Raw genomic sequence first — 4,837 nt, 5'->3', positions numbered from 1 at the left:
CCCACCTGCAAGAGGAGGGGTGGGGGGAGAACAGGGTTATCCCAGGCCTGAGGAGACGAGGGTTATTCCAGAGACTTTGAGCTTTTCCCTTTGCATCTTCTGTAAACCTTCATTCCCCATTATAGTCCCCAATTTTAATTTTTATAGATTTTATTTATTTATTTGAGAGGGGAGGAGGTGCCGCTGGAGAGAATCTCTAAGCAGACTCCCCACTGAGCACAGAGCCCAAACAGAGCTTGATCTCATGGCCCTGAGATCATGACCTGAGCCAAAACCAAGAGTTGGACACCTCAGCTTCCCAGGCACCCCAGTCCCCAAATTTAATAAAAAGAATGAAAAGGGGGTATTACTATAGATCTTACATATAATAAAAAATTAATAAGAGAATATTATGGACTTTATGTTAATAAAATGAAAATATAGATGAAATTCAACAAATTCCCAGAAATAAATGCAAGTTTAACAAATTATTTTGTTGTGAGAAATAATAGAAAATCTAGATAGTTTTATATCTGGACATCTACTAAAAAATTGAATCTGTAGGGCGCCTGCGTGGCTCAGTTGGTTAAGCAACTGCCTTCGGCTCAGGTCATGATTCTGGAGTCCCGGGATCGAGTCCCACATCAGGCTCCCTGCTCAGTGGGGAGTCTGCTTCTCCCTCTGATCCTCCCCCTCTCATGCTGACTGTCTCCCATTCTCTCTCTCAGATAAATAAATAAAATCTTAAAAAAAAAAAATTGAATCTGTAATTTAAAGCCTCCCCACAAAGAAAAATTTGAGGTTCAGATGACTTCACCAGTGAATTCTACCTAACCGTTCATCCAAAATTTAGGTAAAGAAATAATAGTAATCTTGCACAAACTTTTCCAGAGAATAGAAAAAGCAAAGGAGGGAATGTGTCTCATCTGTGTTGTGTTTTTTTTAATGAAGCAAACACATCCTTGTTAATAAAACCTGATAAGGACATTGATTTAAAAGAAAAAGTACAGGCAAATCTCTCTCATGAACATAGACAAGAAAATTCTCAAGAAAATATTAGCAAATCAAATCCAGCAATATATAAAAAGAATATGATCTTATGACTAAATTGGGTTTAGAAGCTTGTTTACTTTTCTTCAAATTAAGCAATGCAATTCATTACATTAGCAGATAAAGGAGCAAACATAGTTACCTCAACTGATAAAAAATCATGTGATAAAAATCAACATCCATCCATCACTTTTTAAGTAGCAAACTAGGCATAGAAAGAATTCCTTAGTGTTTATTTTAAAAAGAGAGTATGTTAACTAACTAAAATTTAAATTAAAAAAATAAAGAAAAAGACTGGCCCACATGTAGGGTGTTCGATGGGGCAGGGGGCTGGCAGCGTCGTTGTGAAAGGGTTCACCCAGGGCAGAACACAGGGATGGAAGTTTCCTGAAGGCACTGCAGCGGGGTGGCAGGCAGGACACCAGAAGGGAGACTGTCTCCCAGGAGGCGGTGGTGAGAGGCTGTAGTTATCGGACAGCCTGAAGGAGTATGGGGATGGATGGAATGTTCCCTTTTCTGGTCATCTTAGGGACTGTACCTGGTTGTAAGTAGCCATTGGTCAGTTAGGGCCGATGGCCTATGAGCCTGTTTGCGGCAGCACAGGGTTGTGGGCGCCCTTTAGCCTTGCTCAGATTTCCACTGCTCAAGTCTGCTGCCTAAAAGCGGCATCTACAACTTAACATCATTAGTTAAGGGTGAAATATTGAGAGCTTTCCACCTCAGAATCAGAATGAGAAAAGAATGTCTGCTATCACCAATTTAAGCCGACATCACATTGTGGGCCCTACACAAGTCATGAGACAAGAAAAAGAAGTAAAAGTTATAAGGATAGGAAAGAAGAAAAATGAAACTATAATTATTTAAGACAATATGGTTGTGGATGTCAAAAATCCAAAAGAATCTGCAAACAAGCTATTCTAATTAATAGATGTATTTACCAAGGCCCCTGGATACGAGGTCAAAAATCTGTTGTACTTCATACTATCATTAAGCAATTAGAAAGTGAAACAAAGATATTTTACAAAGCATAAAAAAATCATAAAAATAACAAATGGACTTTGGTTTTTAGTCCAGCATGTAAGAAGCTTGAAAGTCACCATTGCACCCTAACAAGTTAAAAGCTGAAAACCCAACAATTCTTCTTAGATCTATAAGGCAAGTGAGACAACAGGACAAAATATTGCCCTCTCCAAATTCCCAAATTGGAGGGACAGAGAGGCAAATGCAGAGACCCACAGCTTGCCACAGCAGAAAACCACAAACAGAAAGCCCTGTGGGACCCAGTGCCAGGGTAAGAGATTCTGAAGCAGAGTTGGTGAATCCCTGGAGGCTCAGTGGGGACAAGTGTAAGAGTCAGAAACTCTAGTGGACCCAGTCACTGGAGGAAGAAAATTCCTGCCTGTCCCAGGAAAGTGGGAGGGAAAAGGAACCATTCTGAAGGACGCCAGACTGGTGCAGGAGAGTCTCACGGGGGCGGGCGTCGTGGGACCTAACAGCGAGGGAAGGGAGATGAGCCACCCCTCAGCCTTCCTGCCCCACCTAAAGTAGATGAGGCTCCCAGGGCAGAGGCACAGGCTCACTCGGGACCACTCCCCTCCACACAGCCCACCACCAGGTCACTCACAGCCTATTTCCCCGTCCCCCGTGTCCAGCTATCAACAGACCACGACAAGGCCTACGAAAGGCAAGATGTGACAGACACCTCATCAAAAATGTGCGGGTGGCAAATGAGCACAAGAGAAGATGTGTGTCATTACAGAATTTCAAACCAAAGCAACAATGAGATACGGTCACACACCCCTTAGAACACTGTGGCGCACCAAAAGCTGTCATTCACTGCTGGTGGGCAGGCAGCCGCTCGGGAGGGCAAAAACTCAACCTACTCACACATGGGATCCAGCAGCCCACTCCCCGTTGTACCCAAATGAGATGAAAGCCGGCATCCACACAAAAACCTGCACGTGGATGCTTACAGCAGCTCTACTAATAATTGCCAACACCCGCAAGCAGCCAAGATGCCCTTCAGTAGCTGAATGGGCAACTGCGGAACTTCCACGCAAGGGAATACTGCTCAGTGCTAAAAAGAAATGAGCTGTCAGGTTACGAACAGACATGGAGGAACTTTAAATGCATAAGAGAAAGAAGCCAACCTGAAAAAGCTGTGTCCCCTCAGTCCTGTTGAAAATCACTGTGCTCGTTCATTCAGAAAATACTGATTGTGCACCTACTATGTGCCCCGCATTCTTTGTTCCAGATGCTCGGGACTCGCATGAACAAAACAGACAATTCCCACGCGTGTGGAGTTCCCACTTCAGCACAGGGAGATAAACAGTGCTAAATTCAGTAACACGCAAGTAGGCAGTGCGTTAGAGGTGATGCTGTGGGGTAACAGGGCCAGCGACCAGGTCAGGACAACAAGCAGGGTTTGGTCACTGAGAAGGTGGTGTTTGAGCAAAGGCAGGAAGGAAACATGGTGAGAGTGCCCTCAGGAGGGAGTGCGGCCAGCAGGTCGGAGTCAGAGGAGGAGCGGGGCACCCAGCGGGGAGAGAGGAGAGCACATGGCAGAGGGACCCGTGGGCTCATAGGCTCCATTCTGGGCAAAGTGGGGACCACAAAGACGGGGTGTGACCTCACCTGGGCTTTCACAAGACCACTGTGGCTGGAGCGCAGGGGTCCTGACACAGGCCACTGGAGCATCAGCTGGGACAGTGAGCATGAGGATGGTAGCAGGGTGGTGGGTTCCTGGAACCAGCAGAATGTCACGATGGGTTGGACAGTGAGAGGGGTCCAGGATGAAGCCAGACTCCCACCCAGTGACTAAAACACGAGATGGCAAAAGTTACACATGAAGCACGTTTGGGGAGGAAGACTCAGAACTGGCTTTGGGACATGACTTTGCAGTATCTGTGGGATGCGGGGGGGGGGGGGGGGGCTGAGGCTGGAGTTTAGGAGAGAGGATGAAATTTGTGTGGAAACTCACCTTTGGGAGTCCTCAATGTGCAGGGGTGTTTTAAGGCACGAGTCTGGGTGGGGGCCCAGGGGGAGTGAGAACAGGGAGGGGCAACCAGGGGAGGGGGCACAAAGGGTGGGGTGAGCTCAGGGATGGTGGGGAGGCTCACAGACGCTCTGCCTGGAGACGTATGCAGGAGGCAGGGCGGTGGGGTGTTCATAGCGGTGGAGAGCAGAGGAGAATCAGCAGAGCATTTGCCCAGTAGTGGGTGGCCCAGGAGAGCAAGGAGGTCACTGTGGCGAAGTCAGACGGGCTGCAGGAGCCCAGCCCTGGAGCAGGGCTGAGGCCAGTGGGTGCAGACGGCAGGTGTGGGCAAGAAGCCTAGGGCCGTTGAGTCTCAAAATGAGCGTTGGGGCTCTCAAGGCTCATGGTCACTATAGTGAGTCTGTCAGAATCTGTCCCCAGCCACACTTGGCCGCACTGGTCAGACGGGGTGTCAGTTACACTCTCACCAATCCATGGTGAGAACCATGGATTGAGAGGAGAGCCAGGGTGCTTGCATTGACTGTCATGGAGTGTGAGCCGTGCGGGGACACAAGGGACAAGGGACAGGGGCAGGTTGTAGGAAACGTGGCTCAGAGGTCCTGGTGGGTGGAGTCCAAGGGGAGTGAACTGGCCATGGTGACTCAGGGGGTGGGGGGCGGGACACTGTGAGGGCTGTGGTGACTGGGGGGGGCCACTGTGAGGGCCGTGGGGACTGAGGAGGGACACTGTGAGGGCCGTGGGGGCTGGGGGGACACTGTCAGGACCGTGGGGGCTGGGGAGAGGCACTGTAAGGGCCGTGGGGACTAGAGAGGG

Source organism: Phoca vitulina, unplaced genomic scaffold (assembly GCF_004348235.1).
Source record: "Phoca vitulina isolate PV1807 unplaced genomic scaffold, GSC_HSeal_1.0 scaffold16, whole genome shotgun sequence".
NCBI lineage: Eukaryota > Metazoa > Chordata > Mammalia > Carnivora > Phocidae > Phoca > Phoca vitulina.
This window is presented reverse-complemented; position numbering follows the sequence as displayed.